General features: G+C 48.6%; 44 non-coding genes across 44 annotated transcripts; all 44 read left to right on the forward strand.

Moving 5' to 3' along the window:
- The first annotated feature begins 297 nt into the window (after window positions 1-297).
- On the forward strand, window positions 298-370 carry Trnak-cuu. The gene has a single exon. It is a non-coding gene; the product is annotated as a tRNA-Lys (tRNA).
- A 337-nt stretch (window positions 371-707) lies between these two features.
- On the forward strand, window positions 708-779 carry Trnat-agu. Its single transcript has one exon. It is a non-coding gene; the product is annotated as a tRNA-Thr (tRNA).
- Window positions 780-1,273: 494 nt separating this feature from the next.
- Trnar-ucg lies at window positions 1,274-1,346 on the forward strand. The gene has a single exon. It is a non-coding gene; the product is annotated as a tRNA-Arg (tRNA).
- Window positions 1,347-1,798: 452 nt separating this feature from the next.
- On the forward strand, window positions 1,799-1,871 carry Trnak-cuu. The gene has a single exon. It is a non-coding gene; the product is annotated as a tRNA-Lys (tRNA).
- A 337-nt stretch (window positions 1,872-2,208) lies between these two features.
- Window positions 2,209-2,280, forward strand: Trnat-agu. The gene has a single exon. It is a non-coding gene; the product is annotated as a tRNA-Thr (tRNA).
- A 497-nt stretch (window positions 2,281-2,777) lies between these two features.
- Trnar-ucg lies at window positions 2,778-2,850 on the forward strand. Its single transcript has one exon. It is a non-coding gene; the product is annotated as a tRNA-Arg (tRNA).
- A 452-nt stretch (window positions 2,851-3,302) lies between these two features.
- Trnak-cuu lies at window positions 3,303-3,375 on the forward strand. Its single transcript has one exon. It is a non-coding gene; the product is annotated as a tRNA-Lys (tRNA).
- Window positions 3,376-3,712: 337 nt separating this feature from the next.
- On the forward strand, window positions 3,713-3,784 carry Trnat-agu. The gene has a single exon. It is a non-coding gene; the product is annotated as a tRNA-Thr (tRNA).
- Window positions 3,785-4,281: 497 nt separating this feature from the next.
- Trnar-ucg lies at window positions 4,282-4,354 on the forward strand. The gene has a single exon. It is a non-coding gene; the product is annotated as a tRNA-Arg (tRNA).
- A 452-nt stretch (window positions 4,355-4,806) lies between these two features.
- On the forward strand, window positions 4,807-4,879 carry Trnak-cuu. Its single transcript has one exon. It is a non-coding gene; the product is annotated as a tRNA-Lys (tRNA).
- A 337-nt stretch (window positions 4,880-5,216) lies between these two features.
- Window positions 5,217-5,288, forward strand: Trnat-agu. The gene has a single exon. It is a non-coding gene; the product is annotated as a tRNA-Thr (tRNA).
- Window positions 5,289-5,794: 506 nt separating this feature from the next.
- Window positions 5,795-5,867, forward strand: Trnar-ucg. The gene has a single exon. It is a non-coding gene; the product is annotated as a tRNA-Arg (tRNA).
- Window positions 5,868-6,319: 452 nt separating this feature from the next.
- Window positions 6,320-6,392, forward strand: Trnak-cuu. The gene has a single exon. It is a non-coding gene; the product is annotated as a tRNA-Lys (tRNA).
- A 337-nt stretch (window positions 6,393-6,729) lies between these two features.
- On the forward strand, window positions 6,730-6,801 carry Trnat-agu. Its single transcript has one exon. It is a non-coding gene; the product is annotated as a tRNA-Thr (tRNA).
- A 497-nt stretch (window positions 6,802-7,298) lies between these two features.
- Trnar-ucg lies at window positions 7,299-7,371 on the forward strand. The gene has a single exon. It is a non-coding gene; the product is annotated as a tRNA-Arg (tRNA).
- A 452-nt stretch (window positions 7,372-7,823) lies between these two features.
- Trnak-cuu lies at window positions 7,824-7,896 on the forward strand. The gene has a single exon. It is a non-coding gene; the product is annotated as a tRNA-Lys (tRNA).
- Window positions 7,897-8,233: 337 nt separating this feature from the next.
- Window positions 8,234-8,305, forward strand: Trnat-agu. Its single transcript has one exon. It is a non-coding gene; the product is annotated as a tRNA-Thr (tRNA).
- A 497-nt stretch (window positions 8,306-8,802) lies between these two features.
- Window positions 8,803-8,875, forward strand: Trnar-ucg. Its single transcript has one exon. It is a non-coding gene; the product is annotated as a tRNA-Arg (tRNA).
- A 452-nt stretch (window positions 8,876-9,327) lies between these two features.
- Trnak-cuu lies at window positions 9,328-9,400 on the forward strand. Its single transcript has one exon. It is a non-coding gene; the product is annotated as a tRNA-Lys (tRNA).
- A 337-nt stretch (window positions 9,401-9,737) lies between these two features.
- On the forward strand, window positions 9,738-9,809 carry Trnat-agu. The gene has a single exon. It is a non-coding gene; the product is annotated as a tRNA-Thr (tRNA).
- A 497-nt stretch (window positions 9,810-10,306) lies between these two features.
- On the forward strand, window positions 10,307-10,379 carry Trnar-ucg. Its single transcript has one exon. It is a non-coding gene; the product is annotated as a tRNA-Arg (tRNA).
- Window positions 10,380-10,831: 452 nt separating this feature from the next.
- Trnak-cuu lies at window positions 10,832-10,904 on the forward strand. The gene has a single exon. It is a non-coding gene; the product is annotated as a tRNA-Lys (tRNA).
- Window positions 10,905-11,241: 337 nt separating this feature from the next.
- Window positions 11,242-11,313, forward strand: Trnat-agu. The gene has a single exon. It is a non-coding gene; the product is annotated as a tRNA-Thr (tRNA).
- Window positions 11,314-11,810: 497 nt separating this feature from the next.
- Trnar-ucg lies at window positions 11,811-11,883 on the forward strand. The gene has a single exon. It is a non-coding gene; the product is annotated as a tRNA-Arg (tRNA).
- A 452-nt stretch (window positions 11,884-12,335) lies between these two features.
- Trnak-cuu lies at window positions 12,336-12,408 on the forward strand. Its single transcript has one exon. It is a non-coding gene; the product is annotated as a tRNA-Lys (tRNA).
- Window positions 12,409-12,745: 337 nt separating this feature from the next.
- On the forward strand, window positions 12,746-12,817 carry Trnat-agu. Its single transcript has one exon. It is a non-coding gene; the product is annotated as a tRNA-Thr (tRNA).
- Window positions 12,818-13,326: 509 nt separating this feature from the next.
- On the forward strand, window positions 13,327-13,399 carry Trnar-ucg. The gene has a single exon. It is a non-coding gene; the product is annotated as a tRNA-Arg (tRNA).
- A 452-nt stretch (window positions 13,400-13,851) lies between these two features.
- Trnak-cuu lies at window positions 13,852-13,924 on the forward strand. Its single transcript has one exon. It is a non-coding gene; the product is annotated as a tRNA-Lys (tRNA).
- A 337-nt stretch (window positions 13,925-14,261) lies between these two features.
- On the forward strand, window positions 14,262-14,333 carry Trnat-agu. Its single transcript has one exon. It is a non-coding gene; the product is annotated as a tRNA-Thr (tRNA).
- A 497-nt stretch (window positions 14,334-14,830) lies between these two features.
- Window positions 14,831-14,903, forward strand: Trnar-ucg. The gene has a single exon. It is a non-coding gene; the product is annotated as a tRNA-Arg (tRNA).
- A 452-nt stretch (window positions 14,904-15,355) lies between these two features.
- Window positions 15,356-15,428, forward strand: Trnak-cuu. The gene has a single exon. It is a non-coding gene; the product is annotated as a tRNA-Lys (tRNA).
- A 337-nt stretch (window positions 15,429-15,765) lies between these two features.
- Trnat-agu lies at window positions 15,766-15,837 on the forward strand. Its single transcript has one exon. It is a non-coding gene; the product is annotated as a tRNA-Thr (tRNA).
- Window positions 15,838-16,340: 503 nt separating this feature from the next.
- On the forward strand, window positions 16,341-16,413 carry Trnar-ucg. Its single transcript has one exon. It is a non-coding gene; the product is annotated as a tRNA-Arg (tRNA).
- A 452-nt stretch (window positions 16,414-16,865) lies between these two features.
- Trnak-cuu lies at window positions 16,866-16,938 on the forward strand. The gene has a single exon. It is a non-coding gene; the product is annotated as a tRNA-Lys (tRNA).
- A 337-nt stretch (window positions 16,939-17,275) lies between these two features.
- Window positions 17,276-17,347, forward strand: Trnat-agu. Its single transcript has one exon. It is a non-coding gene; the product is annotated as a tRNA-Thr (tRNA).
- A 497-nt stretch (window positions 17,348-17,844) lies between these two features.
- Window positions 17,845-17,917, forward strand: Trnar-ucg. Its single transcript has one exon. It is a non-coding gene; the product is annotated as a tRNA-Arg (tRNA).
- A 452-nt stretch (window positions 17,918-18,369) lies between these two features.
- Trnak-cuu lies at window positions 18,370-18,442 on the forward strand. The gene has a single exon. It is a non-coding gene; the product is annotated as a tRNA-Lys (tRNA).
- A 337-nt stretch (window positions 18,443-18,779) lies between these two features.
- On the forward strand, window positions 18,780-18,851 carry Trnat-agu. The gene has a single exon. It is a non-coding gene; the product is annotated as a tRNA-Thr (tRNA).
- A 512-nt stretch (window positions 18,852-19,363) lies between these two features.
- Window positions 19,364-19,436, forward strand: Trnar-ucg. The gene has a single exon. It is a non-coding gene; the product is annotated as a tRNA-Arg (tRNA).
- A 452-nt stretch (window positions 19,437-19,888) lies between these two features.
- On the forward strand, window positions 19,889-19,961 carry Trnak-cuu. The gene has a single exon. It is a non-coding gene; the product is annotated as a tRNA-Lys (tRNA).
- Window positions 19,962-20,298: 337 nt separating this feature from the next.
- Window positions 20,299-20,370, forward strand: Trnat-agu. Its single transcript has one exon. It is a non-coding gene; the product is annotated as a tRNA-Thr (tRNA).
- A 500-nt stretch (window positions 20,371-20,870) lies between these two features.
- On the forward strand, window positions 20,871-20,943 carry Trnar-ucg. Its single transcript has one exon. It is a non-coding gene; the product is annotated as a tRNA-Arg (tRNA).
- Window positions 20,944-21,395: 452 nt separating this feature from the next.
- Trnak-cuu lies at window positions 21,396-21,468 on the forward strand. The gene has a single exon. It is a non-coding gene; the product is annotated as a tRNA-Lys (tRNA).
- Window positions 21,469-21,805: 337 nt separating this feature from the next.
- Window positions 21,806-21,877, forward strand: Trnat-agu. Its single transcript has one exon. It is a non-coding gene; the product is annotated as a tRNA-Thr (tRNA).
- The last annotated feature ends 397 nt before the right edge of the window (window positions 21,878-22,274 follow it).

Raw genomic sequence — 22,274 nt, forward strand, 5'->3', positions numbered from 1 at the left:
GGCTGAGTGCCGTCACCGCGAGTTTTGGCTGGCATTTGCGCATCTAAGACAGCGTCGGAAAGTAACCCGTTCGGCTTCTGAGTCAAATCAAATATGTGTGTTAATTTTGACACCACTAGCGCTGCAGGTTTTCATGCAATTCCTGTACCTCTCAGAAATGATTATGAAATAAAACTGAAGTACGTGACGTGTGTGACGCTAGGAAAACATTAGGCAGCATGGAGAGATTCTGTATGGGACCACCCCACCGAAACGAGAACTGTGTGTCGTGCGACCCGACACGTAGTCACCGACGCAGCCCGGCTAGCTCAGTCGGTAGAGCATGAGACTCTTAATCTCAGGGTCGTGGGTTCGAGCCCCACGCTGGGCGGAACGTAATTTTGTTCCGCTGCAGATGTAAATTACCGTTTCTCTGATCAATGTGACGTAATGGAAATAGCAACTTAAAACTTTGCCTACGTCTCCATCAGTCGCAAGGAAGTGTATCTGAAGGTGAAGGTGATTTCGTAGACATGTGTCAAAGACATGTTCTGAAATGTAAGTGGTGTTGGTTGGAGAGCACATCGGTTACGTGTGAGATGTGTAGCCAAGCAGTAATGGTGCGCCATAGCTGCAAATATTAGTCGGTAATATGAAGTGTTGTCAGCTTAAGCCTGATGATCCAGACGAGCGTAAGCACGAAGTACGCAAAACTACCGCTAGGCCGCGCCTCTTTAGCTCAGTGGCAGAGCACTGGTCTAGTAAACCAGGGGTCGTGAGTTCGATCCTCACAGGAGGCAAACGAATTTTCGAAATCAGTTGCGCGTCGTGGCCGTATAGCAAGCAGTGTCTGGAACGACGAACAATTAGCAACAGGTGTCTTATTTAGAATTACTCTCAGATGTGATTGAGGCGAATGTCGCAGATAAAGCATTTTCCAAAGCGGTACAGCGTAGGGTGGGAGGCGGCAGTCTGAATTATATTTTTTACATGTGTTTTTCAAATATCACAGAGCCTCTCGCGAGCGTCGTCGTCGTCGACGCCGCCGCTTCTGCAGAAGTAGCAAATCGCCATCGTAGCAAATGCGGCGAGGGACGCCCTGCCTTCGATTTCGAATGCACAAAGTGTGTGGTCTTGATTCCCAATCTCTACTTGGTCGGTCTCGTAAAGGCTTGCATGTAACGAATGGGTGGGAAGCAGCAAGAGGCAGCGGCTGTGTAGAACGAAAACACAATTCCTCAGCGGTATGAGCGTTTCGAGATGACACGAATGTAAGGAATACTTGGCGGCCAGTGACCGTGTGGCCTAATGGATAAGGCGTCGGACTTCGGATCCGAAGATTGCAGGTTCGAATCCTGTCACGGTCGTGTTTTTCCAATTCTGCAAAAGAAACACACCGTTTTAGTGTAGCTATTGAGCAGTACGAAATCGTCTGAATGTTGCTGTTGTCCATTTCCTGCTTGGAGATGCACTTGAGCTTGATACACACACAGCCAGAACGGTGTTATCTAGCGAAATGGTCGGCTGAGTGCCGTCACCGCGAGTTTTGGCTGGCATTTGCGCATCTAAGACAGCGTCGGAAAGTAACCCGTTCGGCTTCTGAGTCAAATCAAATATGTGTGTTAATTTTGACACCACTAGCGCTGCAGGTTTTCATGCAATTCCTGTACCTCTCAGAAATGATTATGAAATAAAACTGAAGTACGTGACGTGTGTGACGCTAGGAAAACATTAGGCAGCATGGAGAGATTCTGTATGGGACCACCCCACCGAAACGAGAACTGTGTGTCGTGCGACCCGACACGTAGTCACCGACGCAGCCCGGCTAGCTCAGTCGGTAGAGCATGAGACTCTTAATCTCAGGGTCGTGGGTTCGAGCCCCACGCTGGGCGGAACGTAATTTTGTTCCGCTGCAGATGTAAATTACCGTTTCTCTGATCAATGTGACGTAATGGAAATAGCAACTTAAAACTTTGCCTACGTCTCCATCAGTCGCAAGGAAGTGTATCTGAAGGTGAAGGTGATTTCGTAGACATGTGTCAAAGACATGTTCTGAAATGTAAGTGGTGTTGGTTGGAGAGCACATCGGTTACGTGTGAGATGTGTAGCCAAGCAGTAATGGTGCGCCATAGCTGCAAATATTAGTCGGTAATATGAAGTGTTGTCAGCTTAAGCCTGATGATCCAGACGAGCGTAAGCACGAAGTACGCAAAACTACCGCTAGGCCGCGCCTCTTTAGCTCAGTGGCAGAGCACTGGTCTAGTAAACCAGGGGTCGTGAGTTCGATCCTCACAGGAGGCAAACGAATTTTCGAAATCAGTTGCGCGTCGTGGCCGTATAGCAAGCAGTGTCTGGAACGACGAACAATTAGCAACAGGTGTTTTATTTAGAATTACTCTCAGATGTGATTGAGGCGAATGTCGCAGATAAAGCATTTTCCAAAGCGGTACAGCGTAGGGTGGGAGGCGGCAGTCTGAATTATATTTTTTACATGTGTTTTTCAAATATCACAGAGCCTCTCGCGAGCGTCGTCGTCGTCGTCGACGCCGCCGCTTCTGCAGAAGTAGCAAATCGCCATCGTAGCAAATGCGGCGAGGGACGCCCTGCCTTCGATTTCGAATGCACAAAGTGTGTGGTCTTGATTCCCAATCTCTACTTGGTCGGTCTCGTAAAGGCTTGCATGTAACGAATGGGTGGGAAGCAGCAAGAGGCAGCGGCTGTGTAGAACGAAAACACAATTCCTCAGCGGTATGAGCGTTTCGAGATGACACGAATGTAAGGAATACTTGGCGGCCAGTGACCGTGTGGCCTAATGGATAAGGCGTCGGACTTCGGATCCGAAGATTGCAGGTTCGAATCCTGTCACGGTCGTGTTTTTCCAATTCTGCAAAAGAAACACACCGTTTTAGTGTAGCTATTGAGCAGTACGAAATCGTCTGAATGTTGCTGTTGTCCATTTCCTGCTTGGAGATGCACTTGAGCTTGATACACACACAGCCAGAACGGTGTTATCTAGCGAAATGGTCGGCTGAGTGCCGTCACCGCGAGTTTTGGCTGGCATTTGCGCATCTAAGACAGCGTCGGAAAGTAACCCGTTCGGCTTCTGAGTCAAATCAAATATGTGTGTTAATTTTGACACCACTAGCGCTGCAGGTTTTCATGCAATTCCTGTACCTCTCAGAAATGATTATGAAATAAAACTGAAGTACGTGACGTGTGTGACGCTAGGAAAACATTAGGCAGCATGGAGAGATTCTGTATGGGACCACCCCACCGAAACGAGAACTGTGTGTCGTGCGACCCGACACGTAGTCACCGACGCAGCCCGGCTAGCTCAGTCGGTAGAGCATGAGACTCTTAATCTCAGGGTCGTGGGTTCGAGCCCCACGCTGGGCGGAACGTAATTTTGTTCCGCTGCAGATGTAAATTACCGTTTCTCTGATCAATGTGACGTAATGGAAATAGCAACTTAAAACTTTGCCTACGTCTCCATCAGTCGCAAGGAAGTGTATCTGAAGGTGAAGGTGATTTCGTAGACATGTGTCAAAGACATGTTCTGAAATGTAAGTGGTGTTGGTTGGAGAGCACATCGGTTACGTGTGAGATGTGTAGCCAAGCAGTAATGGTGCGCCATAGCTGCAAATATTAGTCGGTAATATGAAGTGTTGTCAGCTTAAGCCTGATGATCCAGACGAGCGTAAGCACGAAGTACGCAAAACTACCGCTAGGCCGCGCCTCTTTAGCTCAGTGGCAGAGCACTGGTCTAGTAAACCAGGGGTCGTGAGTTCGATCCTCACAGGAGGCAAACGAATTTTCGAAATCAGTTGCGCGTCGTGGCCGTATAGCAAGCAGTGTCTGGAACGACGAACAATTAGCAACAGGTGTCTTATTTAGAATTACTCTCAGATGTGATTGAGGCGAATGTCGCAGATAAAGCATTTTCCAAAGCGGTACAGCGTAGGGTGGGAGGCGGCAGTCTGAATTATATTTTTTACATGTGTTTTTCAAATATCACAGAGCCTCTCGCGAGCGTCGTCGTCGTCGTCGACGCCGCCGCTTCTGCAGAAGTAGCAAATCGCCATCGTAGCAAATGCGGCGAGGGACGCCCTGCCTTCGATTTCGAATGCACAAAGTGTGTGGTCTTGATTCCCAATCTCTACTTGGTCGGTCTCGTAAAGGCTTGCATGTAACGAATGGGTGGGAAGCAGCAAGAGGCAGCGGCTGTGTAGAACGAAAACACAATTCCTCAGCGGTATGAGCGTTTCGAGATGACACGAATGTAAGGAATACTTGGCGGCCAGTGACCGTGTGGCCTAATGGATAAGGCGTCGGACTTCGGATCCGAAGATTGCAGGTTCGAATCCTGTCACGGTCGTGTTTTTCCAATTCTGCAAAAGAAACACACCGTTTTAGTGTAGCTATTGAGCAGTACGAAATCGTCTGAATGTTGCTGTTGTCCATTTCCTGCTTGGAGATGCACTTGAGCTTGATACACACACAGCCAGAACGGTGTTATCTAGCGAAATGGTCGGCTGAGTGCCGTCACCGCGAGTTTTGGCTGGCATTTGCGCATCTAAGACAGCGTCGGAAAGTAACCCGTTCGGCTTCTGAGTCAAATCAAATATGTGTGTTAATTTTGACACCACTAGCGCTGCAGGTTTTCATGCAATTCCTGTACCTCTCAGAAATGATTATGAAATAAAACTGAAGTACGTGACGTGTGTGACGCTAGGAAAACATTAGGCAGCATGGAGAGATTCTGTATGGGACCACCCCACCGAAACGAGAACTGTGTGTCGTGCGACCCGACACGTAGTCACCGACGCAGCCCGGCTAGCTCAGTCGGTAGAGCATGAGACTCTTAATCTCAGGGTCGTGGGTTCGAGCCCCACGCTGGGCGGAACGTAATTTTGTTCCGCTGCAGATGTAAATTACCGTTTCTCTGATCAATGTGACGTAATGGAAATAACAACTTAAAACTTTGCCTACGTCTCCATCAGTCGCAAGGAAGTATATCTGAAGGTGAAGGTGATTTCGTAGACATGTGTCACAGACATGTTCTGAAATGTAAGTGGTGTTGGTTGGAGAGCACATCGGTTACGTGTGAGATGTGTAGCCAAGCAGTAATGGTGCGCCATAGCTGCAAATATTAGTCGGTAATATGAAGTGTTGTCAGCTTAAGCCTGATGATCCAGACGAGCGTAAGCACGAAGTACGCAAAACTACCGCTAGGCCGCGCCTCTTTAGCTCAGTGGCAGAGCACTGGTCTAGTAAACCAGGGGTCGTGAGTTCGATCCTCACAGGAGGCAAACGAATTTTCGAAATCAGTTGCGCGTCGTGGCCGTATAGCAAGCAGTGTCTGGAACGACGAACAATTAGCAACAGGTGTTTTATTTAGAATTACTCTCAGATGTGATTGAGGCGAATGTCGCAGATAAAGCATTTTCCAAAGCGGTACAGCGTAGGGTGGGAGGCGGCAGTCTGAATTATATTTTTTACATGTGTTTTTCAAATATCACAGAGCCTCTCGCGAGCGTCGTCGTCGTCGTCGTCGTCGTCGACGCCGCCGCTTCTGCAGAAGTAGCAAATCGCCATCGTAGCAAATGCGGCGAGGGACGCCCTGCCTTCGATTTCGAATGCACAAAGTGTGTGGTCTTGATTCCCAATCTCTACTTGGTCGGTCTCGTAAAGGCTTGCATGTAACGAATGGGTGGGAAGCAGCAAGAGGCAGCGGCTGTGTAGAACGAAAACACAATTCCTCAGCGGTATGAGCGTTTCGAGATGACACGAATGTAAGGAATACTTGGCGGCCAGTGACCGTGTGGCCTAATGGATAAGGCGTCGGACTTCGGATCCGAAGATTGCAGGTTCGAATCCTGTCACGGTCGTGTTTTTCCAATTCTGCAAAAGAAACACACCGTTTTAGTGTAGCTATTGAGCAGTACGAAATCGTCTGAATGTTGCTGTTGTCCATTTCCTGCTTGGAGATGCACTTGAGCTTGATACACACACAGCCAGAACGGTGTTATCTAGCGAAATGGTCGGCTGAGTGCCGTCACCGCGAGTTTTGGCTGGCATTTGCGCATCTAAGACAGCGTCGGAAAGTAACCCGTTCGGCTTCTGAGTCAAATCAAATATGTGTGTTAATTTTGACACCACTAGCGCTGCAGGTTTTCATGCAATTCCTGTACCTCTCAGAAATGATTATGAAATAAAACTGAAGTACGTGACGTGTGTGACGCTAGGAAAACATTAGGCAGCATGGAGAGATTCTGTATGGGACCACCCCACCGAAACGAGAACTGTGTGTCGTGCGACCCGACACGTAGTCACCGACGCAGCCCGGCTAGCTCAGTCGGTAGAGCATGAGACTCTTAATCTCAGGGTCGTGGGTTCGAGCCCCACGCTGGGCGGAACGTAATTTTGTTCCGCTGCAGATGTAAATTACCGTTTCTCTGATCAATGTGACGTAATGGAAATAGCAACTTAAAACTTTGCCTACGTCTCCATCAGTCGCAAGGAAGTGTATCTGAAGGTGAAGGTGATTTCGTAGACATGTGTCACAGACATGTTCTGAAATGTAAGTGGTGTTGGTTGGAGAGCACATCGGTTACGTGTGAGATGTGTAGCCAAGCAGTAATGGTGCGCCATAGCTGCAAATATTAGTCGGTAATATGAAGTGTTGTCAGCTTAAGCCTGATGATCCAGACGAGCGTAAGCACGAAGTACGCAAAACTACCGCTAGGCCGCGCCTCTTTAGCTCAGTGGCAGAGCACTGGTCTAGTAAACCAGGGGTCGTGAGTTCGATCCTCACAGGAGGCAAACGAATTTTCGAAATCAGTTGCGCGTCGTGGCCGTATAGCAAGCAGTGTCTGGAACGACGAACAATTAGCAACAGGTGTTTTATTTAGAATTACTCTCAGATGTGATTGAGGCGAATGTCGCAGATAAAGCATTTTCCAAAGCGGTACAGCGTAGGGTGGGAGGCGGCAGTCTGAATTATATTTTTTACATGTGTTTTTCAAATATCACAGAGCCTCTCGCGAGCGTCGTCGTCGTCGTCGACGCCGCCGCTTCTGCAGAAGTAGCAAATCGCCATCGTAGCAAATGCGGCGAGGGACGCCCTGCCTTCGATTTCGAATGCACAAAGTGTGTGGTCTTGATTCCCAATCTCTACTTGGTCGGTCTCGTAAAGGCTTGCATGTAACGAATGGGTGGGAAGCAGCAAGAGGCAGCGGCTGTGTAGAACGAAAACACAATTCCTCAGCGGTATGAGCGTTTCGAGATGACACGAATGTAAGGAATACTTGGCGGCCAGTGACCGTGTGGCCTAATGGATAAGGCGTCGGACTTCGGATCCGAAGATTGCAGGTTCGAATCCTGTCACGGTCGTGTTTTTCCAATTCTGCAAAAGAAACACACCGTTTTAGTGTAGCTATTGAGCAGTACGAAATCGTCTGAATGTTGCTGTTGTCCATTTCCTGCTTGGAGATGCACTTGAGCTTGATACACACACAGCCAGAACGGTGTTATCTAGCGAAATGGTCGGCTGAGTGCCGTCACCGCGAGTTTTGGCTGGCATTTGCGCATCTAAGACAGCGTCGGAAAGTAACCCGTTCGGCTTCTGAGTCAAATCAAATATGTGTGTTAATTTTGACACCACTAGCGCTGCAGGTTTTCATGCAATTCCTGTACCTCTCAGAAATGATTATGAAATAAAACTGAAGTACGTGACGTGTGTGACGCTAGGAAAACATTAGGCAGCATGGAGAGATTCTGTATGGGACCACCCCACCGAAACGAGAACTGTGTGTCGTGCGACCCGACACGTAGTCACCGACGCAGCCCGGCTAGCTCAGTCGGTAGAGCATGAGACTCTTAATCTCAGGGTCGTGGGTTCGAGCCCCACGCTGGGCGGAACGTAATTTTGTTCCGCTGCAGATGTAAATTACCGTTTCTCTGATCAATGTGACGTAATGGAAATAGCAACTTAAAACTTTGCCTACGTCTCCATCAGTCGCAAGGAAGTGTATCTGAAGGTGAAGGTGATTTCGTAGACATGTGTCAAAGACATGTTCTGAAATGTAAGTGGTGTTGGTTGGAGAGCACATCGGTTACGTGTGAGATGTGTAGCCAAGCAGTAATGGTGCGCCATAGCTGCAAATATTAGTCGGTAATATGAAGTGTTGTCAGCTTAAGCCTGATGATCCAGACGAGCGTAAGCACGAAGTACGCAAAACTACCGCTAGGCCGCGCCTCTTTAGCTCAGTGGCAGAGCACTGGTCTAGTAAATCAGGGGTCGTGAGTTCGATCCTCACAGGAGGCAAACGAATTTTCGAAATCAGTTGCGCGTCGTGGCCGTATAGCAAGCAGTGTCTGGAACGACGAACAATTAGCAACAGGTGTTTTATTTAGAATTACTCTCAGATGTGATTGAGGCGAATGTCGCAGATAAAGCATTTTCCAAAGCGGTACAGCGTAGGGTGGGAGGCGGCAGTCTGAATTATATTTTTTACATGTGTTTTTCAAATATCACAGAGCCTCTCGCGAGCGTCGTCGTCGTCGTCGACGCCGCCGCTTCTGCAGAAGTAGCAAATCGCCATCGTAGCAAATGCGGCGAGGGACGCCCTGCCTTCGATTTCGAATGCACAAAGTGTGTGGTCTTGATTCCCAATCTCTACTTGGTCGGTCTCGTAAAGGCTTGCATGTAACGAATGGGTGGGAAGCAGCAAGAGGCAGCGGCTGTGTAGAACGAAAACACAATTCCTCAGCGGTATGAGCGTTTCGAGATGACACGAATGTAAGGAATACTTGGCGGCCAGTGACCGTGTGGCCTAATGGATAAGGCGTCGGACTTCGGATCCGAAGATTGCAGGTTCGAATCCTTTCACGGTCGTGTTTTTCCAATTCCGCAAAAGAAACACACCGTTTTAGTGTAGCTATTGAGCAGTACGAAATCGTCTGAATGTTGCTGTTGTCCATTTCCTGCTTGGAGATGCACTTGAGCTTGATACACACACAGCCAGAACGGTGTTATCTAGCGAAATGGTCGGCTGAGTGCCGTCACCGCGAGTTTTGGCTGGCATTTGCGCATCTAAGACAGCGTCGGAAAGTAACCCGTTCGGCTTCTGAGTCAAATCAAATATGTGTGTTAATTTTGACACCACTAGCGCTGCAGGTTTTCATGCAATTCCTGTACCTCTCAGAAATGATTATGAAATAAAACTGAAGTACGTGACGTGTGTGACGCTAGGAAAACATTAGGCAGCATGGAGAGATTCTGTATGGGACCACCCCACCGAAACGAGAACTGTGTGTCGTGCGACCCGACACGTAGTCACCGACGCAGCCCGGCTAGCTCAGTCGGTAGAGCATGAGACTCTTAATCTCAGGGTCGTGGGTTCGAGCCCCACGCTGGGCGGAACGTAATTTTGTTCCGCTGCAGATGTAAATTACCGTTTCTCTGATCAATGTGACGTAATGGAAATAGCAACTTAAAACTTTGCCTACGTCTCCATCAGTCGCAAGGAAGTGTATCTGAAGGTGAAGGTGATTTCGTAGACATGTGTCACAGACATGTTCTGAAATGTAAGTGGTGTTGGTTGGAGAGCACATCGGTTACGTGTGAGATGTGTAGCCAAGCAGTAATGGTGCGCCATAGCTGCAAATATTAGTCGGTAATATGAAGTGTTGTCAGCTTAAGCCTGATGATCCAGACGAGCGTAAGCACGAAGTACGCAAAACTACCGCTAGGCCGCGCCTCTTTAGCTCAGTGGCAGAGCACTGGTCTAGTAAACCAGGGGTCGTGAGTTCGATCCTCACAGGAGGCAAACGAATTTTCGAAATCAGTTGCGCGTCGTGGCCGTATAGCAAGCAGTGTCTGGAACGACGAACAATTAGCAACAGGTGTTTTATTTAGAATTACTCTCAGATGTGATTGAGGCGAATGTCGCAGATAAAGCATTTTCCAAAGCGGTACAGCGTAGGGTGGGAGGCGGCAGTCTGAATTATATTTTTTACATGTGTTTTTCAAATATCACAGAGCCTCTCGCGAGCGTCGTCGTCGTCGTCGACGCCGCCGCTTCTGCAGAAGTAGCAAATCGCCATCGTAGCAAATGCGGCGAGGGACGCCCTGCCTTCGATTTCGAATGCACAAAGTGTGTGGTCTTGATTCCCAATCTCTACTTGGTCGGTCTCGTAAAGGCTTGCATGTAACGAATGGGTGGGAAGCAGCAAGAGGCAGCGGCTGTGTAGAACGAAAACACAATTCCTCAGCGGTATGAGCGTTTCGAGATGACACGAATGTAAGGAATACTTGGCGGCCAGTGACCGTGTGGCCTAATGGATAAGGCGTCGGACTTCGGATCCGAAGATTGCAGGTTCGAATCCTGTCACGGTCGTGTTTTTCCAATTCTGCAAAAGAAACACACCGTTTTAGTGTAGCTATTGAGCAGTACGAAATCGTCTGAATGTTGCTGTTGTCCATTTCCTGCTTGGAGATGCACTTGAGCTTGATACACACACAGCCAGAACGGTGTTATCTAGCGAAATGGTCGGCTGAGTGCCGTCACCGCGAGTTTTGGCTGGCATTTGCGCATCTAAGACAGCGTCGGAAAGTAACCCGTTCGGCTTCTGAGTCAAATCAAATATGTGTGTTAATTTTGACACCACTAGCGCTGCAGGTTTTCATGCAATTCCTGTACCTCTCAGAAATGATTATGAAATAAAACTGAAGTACGTGACGTGTGTGACGCTAGGAAAACATTAGGCAGCATGGAGAGATTCTGTATGGGACCACCCCACCGAAACGAGAACTGTGTGTCGTGCGACCCGACACGTAGTCACCGACGCAGCCCGGCTAGCTCAGTCGGTAGAGCATGAGACTCTTAATCTCAGGGTCGTGGGTTCGAGCCCCACGCTGGGCGGAACGTAATTTTGTTCCGCTGCAGATGTAAATTACCGTTTCTCTGATCAATGTGACGTAATGGAAATAGCAACTTAAAACTTTGCCTACGTCTCCATCAGTCGCAAGGAAGTGTATCTGAAGGTGAAGGTGATTTCGTAGACATGTGTCAAAGACATGTTCTGAAATGTAAGTGGTGTTGGTTGGAGAGCACATCGGTTACGTGTGAGATGTGTAGCCAAGCAGTAATGGTGCGCCATAGCTGCAAATATTAGTCGGTAATATGAAGTGTTGTCAGCTTAAGCCTGATGATCCAGACGAGCGTAAGCACGAAGTACGCAAAACTACCGCTAGGCCGCGCCTCTTTAGCTCAGTGGCAGAGCACTGGTCTAGTAAACCAGGGGTCGTGAGTTCGATCCTCACAGGAGGCAAACGAATTTTCGAAATCAGTTGCGCGTCGTGGCCGTATAGCAAGCAGTGTCTGGAACGACGAACAATTAGCAACAGGTGTTTTATTTAGAATTACTCTCAGATGTGATTGAGGCGAATGTCGCAGATAAAGCATTTTCCAAAGCGGTACAGCGTAGGGTGGGAGGCGGCAGTCTGAATTATATTTTTTACATGTGTTTTTCAAATATCACAGAGCCTCTCGCGAGCGTCGTCGTCGTCGTCGACGCCGCCGCTTCTGCAGAAGTAGCAAATCGCCATCGTAGCAAATGCGGCGAGGGACGCCCTGCCTTCGATTTCGAATGCACAAAGTGTGTGGTCTTGATTCCCAATCTCTACTTGGTCGGTCTCGTAAAGGCTTGCATGTAACGAATGGGTGGGAAGCAGCAAGAGGCAGCGGCTGTGTAGAACGAAAACACAATTCCTCAGCGGTATGAGCGTTTCGAGATGACACGAATGTAAGGAATACTTGGCGGCCAGTGACCGTGTGGCCTAATGGATAAGGCGTCGGACTTCGGATCCGAAGATTGCAGGTTCGAATCCTTTCACGGTCGTGTTTTTCCAATTCCGCAAAAGAAACACACCGTTTTAGTGTAGCTATTGAGCAGTACGAAATCGTCTGAATGTTGCTGTTGTCCATTTCCTGCTTGGAGATGCACTTGAGCTTGATACACACACAGCCAGAACGGTGTTATCTAGCGAAATGGTCGGCTGAGTGCCGTCACCGCGAGTTTTGGCTGGCATTTGCGCATCTAAGACAGCGTCGGAAAGTAACCCGTTCGGCTTCTGAGTCAAATCAAATATGTGTGTTAATTTTGACACCACTAGCGCTGCAGGTTTTCATGCAAGTCCTGTACCTCTCAGAAATGATTATGAAATAAAACTGAAGTACGTGACGTGTGTGACGCTAGGAAAACATTAGGCAGCATGGAGAGATTCTGTATGGGACCACCCCACCGAAACGAGAACTGTGTGTCGTGCGACCCGACACGTAGTCACCGACGCAGCCCGGCTAGCTCAGTCGGTAGAGCATGAGACTCTTAATCTCAGGGTCGTGGGTTCGAGCCCCACACTGGGCGGAACGTAATTTTGTTCCGCTGCAGATGTAAATTACCGTTTCTCTGATCAATGTGACGTAATGGAAATAGCAACTTAAAACTTTGCCTACGTCTCCATCAGTCGCAAGGAAGTGTATCTGAAGGTGAAGGTGATTTCGTAGACATGTGTCACAGACATGTTCTGAAATGTAAGTGGTGTTGGTTGGAGAGCACATCGGTTACGTGTGAGATGTGTAGCCAAGCAGTAATGGTGCGCCATAGCTGCAAATATTAGTCGGTAATATGAAGTGTTGTCAGCTTAAGCCTGATGATCCAGACGAGCGTAAGCACGAAGTACGCAAAACTACCGCTAGGCCGCGCCTCTTTAGCTCAGTGGCAGAGCACTGGTCTAGTAAACCAGGGGTCGTGAGTTCGATCCTCACAGGAGGCAAACGAATTTTCGAAATCAGTTGCGCGTCGTGGCCGTATAGCAAGCAGTGTCTGGAACGACGAACAATTAGCAACAGGTGTTTTATTTAGAATTACTCTCAGATGTGATTGAGGCGAATGTCGCAGATAAAGCATTTTCCAAAGCGGTACAGCGTAGGGTGGGAGGCGGCAGTCTGAATTATATTTTTTACATGTGTTTTTCAAATATCACAGAACCTCTCGCGAGCGTCGTCGTCGTCGTCGTCGTCGTCGTCGACGCCGCCGCTTCTGCAGAAGTAGCAAATCGCCATCGTAGCAAATGCGGCGAGGGACGCCCTGCCTTCGATTTCGAATGCACAAAGTGTGTGGTCTTGATTCCCAATCTCTACTTGGTCGGTCTCGTAAAGGCTTGCATGTAACGAATGGGTGGGAAGCAGCAAGAGGCAGCGGCTGTGTAGAACGAAAACACAATTCCTCAGCGGTATGAGCGTTTCGAGATGACACGAATGTAAGGAATACTTGGCGGCCAGTGACCGTGTGGCCTAATGGATAAGGCGTCGGACTTCGGATCCGAAGATTGCAGGTTCGAATCCTGTCACGGTCGTGTTTTTCCAATTCTGCAAAAGAAACACACCGTTTTAGTGTAGCTATTGAGCAGTACGAAATCGTCTGAATGTTGCTGTTGTCCATTTCCTGCTTGGAGATGCACTTGAGCTTGATACACACACAGCCAGAACGGTGTTATCTAGCGAAATGGTCGGCTGAGTGCCGTCACCGCGAGTTTTGGCTGGCATTTGCGCATCTAAGACAGCGTCGGAAAGTAACCCGTTCGGCTTCTGAGTCAAATCAAATATGTGTGTTAATTTTGACACCACTAGCGCTGCAGGTTTTCATGCAATTCCTGTACCTCTCAGAAATGATTATGAAATAAAACTGAAGTACGTGACGTGTGTGACGCTAGGAAAACATTAGGCAGCATGGAGAGATTCTGTATGGGACCACCCCACCGAAACGAGAACTGTGTGTCGTGCGACCCGACACGTAGTCACCGACGCAGCCCGGCTAGCTCAGTCGGTAGAGCATGAGACTCTTAATCTCAGGGTCGTGGGTTCGAGCCCCACGCTGGGCGGAACGTAATTTTGTTCCGCTGCAGATGTAAATTACCGTTTCTCTGATCAATGTGACGTAATGGAAATAGCAACTTAAAACTTTGCCTACGTCTCCATCAGTCGCAAGGAAGTGTATCTGAAGGTGAAGGTGATTTCGTAGACATGTGTCAAAGACATGTTCTGAAATGTAAGTGGTGTTGGTTGGAGAGCACATCGGTTACGTGTGAGATGTGTAGCCAAGCAGTAATGGTGCGCCATAGCTGCAAATATTAGTCGGTAATATGAAGTGTTGTCAGCTTAAGCCTGATGATCCAGACGAGCGTAAGCACGAAGTACGCAAAACTACCGCTAGGCCGCGCCTCTTTAGCTCAGTGGCAGAGCACTGGTCTAGTAAACCAGGGGTCGTGAGTTCGATCCTCACAGGAGGCAAACGAATTTTCGAAATCAGTTGCGCGTCGTGGCCGTATAGCAAGCAGTGTCTGGAACGACGAACAATTAGCAACAGGTGTTTTATTTAGAATTACTCTCAGATGTGATTGAGGCGAATGTCGCAGATAAAGCATTTTCCAAAGCGGTACAGCGTAGGGTGGGAGGCGGCAGTCTGAATTATATTTTTTACATGTGTTTTTCAAATATCACAGAGCCTCTCGCGAGCGTCGTCGTCGTCGTCGACGCCGCCGCTTCTGCAGAAGTAGCAAATCGCCATCGTAGCAAATGCGGCGAGGGACGCCCTGCCTTCGATTTCGAATGCACAAAGTGTGTGGTCTTGATTCCCAATCTCTACTTGGTCGGTCTCGTAAAGGCTTGCATGTAACGAATGGGTGGGAAGCAGCAAGAGGCAGCGGCTGTGTAGAACGAAAACACAATTCCTCAGCGGTATGAGCGTTTCGAGATGACACGAATGTAAGGAATACTTGGCGGCCAGTGACCGTGTGGCCTAATGGATAAGGCGTCGGACTTCGGATCCGAAGATTGCAGGTTCGAATCCTTTCACGGTCGTGTTTTTCCAATTCCGCAAAAGAAACACACCGTTTTAGTGTAGCTATTGAGCAGTACGAAATCGTCTGAATGTTGCTGTTGTCCATTTCCTGCTTGGAGATGCACTTGAGCTTGATACACACACAGCCAGAACGGTGTTATCTAGCGAAATGGTCGGCTGAGTGCCGTCACCGCGAGTTTTGGCTGGCATTTGCGCATCTAAGACAGCGTCGGAAAGTAACCCGTTCGGCTTCTGAGTCAAATCAAATATGTGTGTTAATTTTGACACCACTAGCGCTGCAGGTTTTCATGCAAGTCCTGTACCTCTCAGAAATGATTATGAAATAAAACTGAAGTACGTGACGTGTGTGACGCTAGGAAAACATTAGGCAGCATGGAGAGATTCTGTATGGGACCACCCCACCGAAACGAGAACTGTGTGTCGTGCGACCCGACACGTAGTCACCGACGCAGCCCGGCTAGCTCAGTCGGTAGAGCATGAGACTCTTAATCTCAGGGTCGTGGGTTCGAGCCCCACGCTGGGCGGAACGTAATTTTGTTCCGCTGCAGATGTAAATTACCGTTTCTCTGATCAATGTGACGTAATGGAAATAGCAACTTAAAACTTTGCCTACGTCTCCATCAGTCGCAAGGAAGTGTATCTGAAGGTGAAGGTGATTTCGTAGACATGTGTCACAGACATGTTCTGAAATGTAAGTGGTGTTGGTTGGAGAGCACATCGGTTACGTGTGAGATGTGTAGCCAAGCAGTAATGGTGCGCCATAGCTGCAAATATTAGTCGGTAATATGAAGTGTTGTCAGCTTAAGCCTGATGATCCAGACGAGCGTAAGCACGAAGTACGCAAAACTACCGCTAGGCCGCGCCTCTTTAGCTCAGTGGCAGAGCACTGGTCTAGTAAACCAGGGGTCGTGAGTTCGATCCTCACAGGAGGCAAACGAATTTTCGAAATCAGTTGCGCGTCGTGGCCGTATAGCAAGCAGTGTCTGGAACGACGAACAATTAGCAACAGGTGTTTTATTTAGAATTACTCTCAGATGTGATTGAGGCGAATGTCGCAGATAAAGCATTTTCCAAAGCGGTACAGCGTAGGGTGGGAGGCGGCAGTCTGAATTATATTTTTTACATGTGTTTTTCAAATATCACAGAGCCTCTCGCGAGCGTCGTCGTCGTCGTCGTCGTCGACGCCGCCGCTTCTGCAGAAGTAGCAAATCGCCATCGTAGCAAATGCGGCGAGGGACGCCCTGCCTTCGATTTCGAATGCACAAAGTGTGTGGTCTTGATTCCCAATCTCTACTTGGTCGGTCTCGTAAAGGCTTGCATGTAACGAATGGGTGGGAAGCAGCAAGAGGCAGCGGCTGTGTAGAACGAAAACACAATTCCTCAGCGGTATGAGCGTTTCGAGATGACACGAATGTAAGGAATACTTGGCGGCCAGTGACCGTGTGGCCTAATGGATAAGGCGTCGGACTTCGGATCCGAAGATTGCAGGTTCGAATCCTGTCACGGTCGTGTTTTTCCAATTCTGCAAAAGAAACACACCGTTTTAGTGTAGCTATTGAGCAGTACGAAATCGTCTGAATGTTGCTGTTGTCCATTTCCTGCTTGGAGATGCACTTGAGCTTGATACACACACAGCCAGAACGGTGTTATCTAGCGAAATGGTCGGCTGAGTGCCGTCACCGCGAGTTTTGGCTGGCATTTGCGCATCTAAGACAGCGTCGGAAAGTAACCCGTTCGGCTTCTGAGTCAAATCAAATATGTGTGTTAATTTTGACACCACTAGCGCTGCAGGTTTTCATGCAATTCCTGTACCTCTCAGAAATGATTATGAAATAAAACTGAAGTACGTGACGTGTGTGACGCTAGGAAAACATTAGGCAGCATGGAGAGATTCTGTATGGGACCACCCCACCGAAACGAGAACTGTGTGTCGTGCGACCCGACACGTAGTCACCGACGCAGCCCGGCTAGCTCAGTCGGTAGAGCATGAGACTCTTAATCTCAGGGTCGTGGGTTCGAGCCCCACGCTGGGCGGAACGTAATTTTGTTCCGCTGCAGATGTAAATTACCGTTTCTCTGATCAATGTGACGTAATGGAAATAGCAACTTAAAACTTTGCCTACGTCTCCATCAGTCGCAAGGAAGTGTATCTGAAGGTGAAGGTGATTTCGTAGACATGTGTCAAAGACATGTTCTGAAATGTAAGTGGTGTTGGTTGGAGAGCACATCGGTTACGTGTGAGATGTGTAGCCAAGCAGTAATGGTGCGCCATAGCTGCAAATATTAGTCGGTAATATGAAGTGTTGTCAGCTTAAGCCTGATGATCCAGACGAGCGTAAGCACGAAGTACGCAAAACTACCGCTAGGCCGCGCCTCTTTAGCTCAGTGGCAGAGCACTGGTCTAGTAAACCAGGGGTCGTGAGTTCGATCCTCACAGGAGGCAAACGAATTTTCGAAATCAGTTGCGCGTCGTGGCCGTATAGCAAGCAGTGTCTGGAACGACGAACAATTAGCAACAGGTGTTTTATTTAGAATTACTCTCAGATGTGATTGAGGCGAATGTCGCAGATAAAGCATTTTCCAAAGCGGTACAGCGTAGGGTGGGAGGCGGCAGTCTGAATTATATTTTTTACATGTGTTTTTCAAATATCACAGAGCCTCTCGCGAGCGTCGTCGTCGTCGTCGACGCCGCCGCTTCTGCAGAAGTAGCAAATCGCCATCGTAGCAAATGCGGCGAGGGACGCCCTGCCTTCGATTTCGAATGCACAAAGTGTGTGGTCTTGATTCCCAATCTCTACTTGGTCGGTCTCGTAAAGGCTTGCATGTAACGAATGGGTGGGAAGCAGCAAGAGGCAGCGGCTGTGTAGAACGAAAACACAATTCCTCAGCGGTATGAGCGTTTCGAGATGACACGAATGTAAGGAATACTTGGCGGCCAGTGACCGTGTGGCCTAATGGATAAGGCGTCGGACTTCGGATCCGAAGATTGCAGGTTCGAATCCTTTCACGGTCGTGTTTTTCCAATTCCGCAAAAGAAACACACCGTTTTAGTGTAGCTATTGAGCAGTACGAAATCGTCTGAATGTTGCTGTTGTCCATTTCCTGCTTGGAGATGCACTTGAGCTTGATACACACACAGCCAGAACGGTGTTATCTAGCGAAATGGTCGGCTGAGTGCCGTCACCGCGAGTTTTGGCTGGCATTTGCGCATCTAAGACAGCGTCGGAAAGTAACCCGTTCGGCTTCTGAGTCAAATCAAATATGTGTGTTAATTTTGACACCACTAGCGCTGCAGGTTTTCATGCAATTCCTGTACCTCTCAGAAATGATTATGAAATAAAACTGAAGTACGTGACGTGTGTGACGCTAGGAAAACATTAGGCAGCATGGAGAGATTCTGTATGGGACCACCCCACCGAAACGAGAACTGTGTGTCGTGCGACCCGACACGTAGTCACCGACGCAGCCCGGCTAGCTCAGTCGGTAGAGCATGAGACTCTTAATCTCAGGGTCGTGGGTTCGAGCCCCACGCTGGGCGGAACGTAATTTTGTTCCGCTGCAGATGTAAATTACCGTTTCTCTGATCAATGTGACGTAATGGAAATAGCAACTTAAAACTTTGCCTACGTCTCCATCAGTCGCAAGGAAGTGTATCTGAAGGTGAAGGTGATTTCGTAGACATGTGTCACAGACATGTTCTGAAATGTAAGTGGTGTTGGTTGGAGAGCACATCGGTTACGTGTGAGATGTGTAGCCAAGCAGTAATGGTGCGCCATAGCTGCAAATATTAGTCGGTAATATGAAGTGTTGTCAGCTTAAGCCTGATGATCCAGACGAGCGTAAGCACGAAGTACGCAAAACTACCGCTAGGCCGCGCCTCTTTAGCTCAGTGGCAGAGCACTGGTCTAGTAAACCAGGGGTCGTGAGTTCGATCCTCACAGGAGGCAAACGAATTTTCGAAATCAGTTGCGCGTCGTGGCCGTATAGCAAGCAGTGTCTGGAACGACGAACAATTAGCAACAGGTGTTTTATTTAGAATTACTCTCAGATGTGATTGAGGCGAATGTCGCAGATAAAGCATTTTCCAAAGCGGTACAGCGTAGGGTGGGAGGCGGCAGTCTGAATTATATTTTTTACATGTGTTTTTCAAATATCACAGAGCCTCTCGCGAGCGTCGTCGTCGTCGTCGTCGTCGTCGTCGTCGACGCCGCCGCTTCTGCAGAAGTAGCAAATCGCCATCGTAGCAAATGCGGCGAGGGACGCCCTGCCTTCGATTTCGAATGCACAAAGTGTGTGGTCTTGATTCCCAATCTCTACTTGGTCGGTCTCGTAAAGGCTTGCATGTAACGAATGGGTGGGAAGCAGCAAGAGGCAGCGGCTGTGTAGAACGAAAACACAATTCCTCAGCGGTATGAGCGTTTCGAGATGACACGAATGTAAGGAATACTTGGCGGCCAGTGACCGTGTGGCCTAATGGATAAGGCGTCGGACTTCGGATCCGAAGATTGCAGGTTCGAATCCTGTCACGGTCGTGTTTTTCCAATTCTGCAAAAGAAACACACCGTTTTAGTGTAGCTATTGAGCAGTACGAAATCGTCTGAATGTTGCTGTTGTCCATTTCCTGCTTGGAGATGCACTTGAGCTTGATACACACACAGCCAGAACGGTGTTATCTAGCGAAATGGTCGGATGAGTGCCGTCACCGCGAGTTTTGGCTGGCATTTGCGCATCTAAGACAGCGTCGGAAAGTAACCCGTTCGGCTTCTGAGTCAAATCAAATATGTGTGTTAATTTTGACACCACTAGCGCTGCAGGTTTTCATGCAATTCCTGTACCTCTCAGAAATGATTATGAAATAAAACTGAAGTACGTGACGTGTGTGACGCTAGGAAAACATTAGGCAGCATGGAGAGATTCTGTATGGGACCACCCCACCGAAACGAGAACTGTGTGTCGTGCGACCCGACACGTAGTCACCGACGCAGCCCGGCTAGCTCAGTCGGTAGAGCATGAGACTCTTAATCTCAGGGTCGTGGGTTCGAGCCCCACGCTGGGCGGAACGTAATTTTGTTCCGCTGCAGATGTAAATTACCGTTTCTCTGATCAATGTGACGTAATGGAAATAGCAACTTAAAACTTTGCCTACGTCTCCATCAGTCGCAAGGAAGTGTATCTGAAGGTGAAGGTGATTTCGTAGACATGTGTCAAAGACATGTTCTGAAATGTAAGTGGTGTTGGTTGGAGAGCACATCGGTTACGTGTGAGATGTGTAGCCAAGCAGTAATGGTGCGCCATAGCTGCAAATATTAGTCGGTAATATGAAGTGTTGTCAGCTTAAGCCTGATGATCCAGACGAGCGTAAGCACGAAGTACGCAAAACTACCGCTAGGCCGCGCCTCTTTAGCTCAGTGGCAGAGCACTGGTCTAGTAAACCAGGGGTCGTGAGTTCGATCCTCACAGGAGGCAAACGAATTTTCGAAATCAGTTGCGCGTCGTGGCCGTATAGCAAGCAGTGTCTGGAACGACGAACAATTAGCAACAGGTGTTTTATTTAGAATTACTCTCAGATGTGATTGAGGCGAATGTCGCAGATAAAGCATTTTCCAAAGCGGTACAGCGTAGGGTGGGAGGCGGCAGTCTGAATTATATCTTTTACATGTGTTTTTCAAATATCACAGAGCCTCTCGCGAGCGTCGTCGTCGTCGTCGTCGACGCCGCCGCTTCTGCAGAAGTAGCAAATCGCCATCGTAGCAAATGCGGCGAGGGACGCCCTGCCTTCGATTTCGAATGCACAAAGTGTGTGGTCTTGATTCCCAATCTCTACTTGGTCGGTCTCGTAAAGGCTTGCATGTAACGAATGGGTGGGAAGCAGCAAGAGGCAGCGGCTGTGTAGAACGAAAACACAATTCCTCAGCGGTATGAGCGTTTCGAGATGACACGAATGTAAGGAATACTTGGCGGCCAGTGACCGTGTGGCCTAATGGATAAGGCGTCGGACTTCGGATCCGAAGATTGCAGGTTCGAATCCTGTCACGGTCGTGTTTTTCCAATTCTGCAAAAGAAACACACCGTTTTAGTGTAGCTATTGAGCAGTACGAAATCGTCTGAATGTTGCTGTTGTCCATTTCCTGCTTGGAGATGCACTTGAGCTTGATACACACACAGCCAGAACGGTGTTATCTAGCGAAATGGTCGGCTGAGTGCCGTCACCGCGAGTTTTGGCTGGCATTTGCGCATCTAAGACAGCGTCGGAAAGTAACCCGTTCGGCTTCTGAGTCAAATCAAATATGTGTGTTAATTTTGACACCACTAGCGCTGCAGGTTTTCATGCAATTCCTGTACCTCTCAGAAATGATTATGAAATAAAACTGAAGTACGTGACGTGTGTGACGCTAGGAAAACATTAGGCAGCATGGAGAGATTCTGTATGGGACCACCCCACCGAAACGAGAACTGTGTGTCGTGCGACCCGACACGTAGTCACCGACGCAGCCCGGCTAGCTCAGTCGGTAGAGCATGAGACTCTTAATCTCAGGGTCGTGGGTTCGAGCCCCACGCTGGGCGGAACGTAATTTTGTTCCGCTGCAGATGTAAATTACCGTTTCTCTGATCAATGTGACGTAATGGAAATAGCAACTTAAAACTTTGCCTACGTCTCCATCAGTCGCAAGGAAGTGTATCTGAAGGTGAAGGTGATTTCGTAGACATGTGTCAAAGACATGTTCTGAAATGTAAGTGGTGTTGGTTGGAGAGCACATCGGTTACGTGTGAGATGTGTAGCCAAGCAGTAATGGTGCGCCATAGCTGCAAATATTAGTCGGTAATATGAAGTGTTGTCAGCTTAAGCCTGATGATCCAGACGAGCGTAAGCACGAAGTACGCAAAACTACCGCTAGGCCGCGCCTCTTTAGCTCAGTGGCAGAGCACTGGTCTAGTAAACCAGGGGTCGTGAGTTCGATCCTCACAGGAGGCAAACGAATTTTCGAAATCAGTTGCGCGTCGTGGCCGTATAGCAAGCAGTGTCTGGAACGACGAACAATTAGCAACAGGTGTTTTATTTAGAATTACTCTCAGATGTGATTGAGGCGAATGTCGCAGATAAAGCATTTTCCAAAGCGGTACAGCGTAGGGTGGGAGGCGGCAGTCTGAATTATATTTTTTACATGTGTTTTTCAAATATCACAGAGCCTCTCGCGAGCGTCGTCGTCGTCGTCGACGCCGCCGCTTCTGCAGAAGTAGCAAATCGCCATCGTAGCAAATGCGGCGAGGGACGCCCTGCCTTCGATTTCGAATGCACAAAGTGTGTGGTCTTGATTCCCAATCTCTACTTGGTCGGTCTCGTAAAGGCTTGCATGTAACGAATGGGTGGG

The sequence above is a fragment of the Schistocerca americana genome, chromosome 7, assembly GCF_021461395.2.
Source record: "Schistocerca americana isolate TAMUIC-IGC-003095 chromosome 7, iqSchAmer2.1, whole genome shotgun sequence".
Taxonomy (NCBI): domain Eukaryota; kingdom Metazoa; phylum Arthropoda; class Insecta; order Orthoptera; family Acrididae; genus Schistocerca; species Schistocerca americana.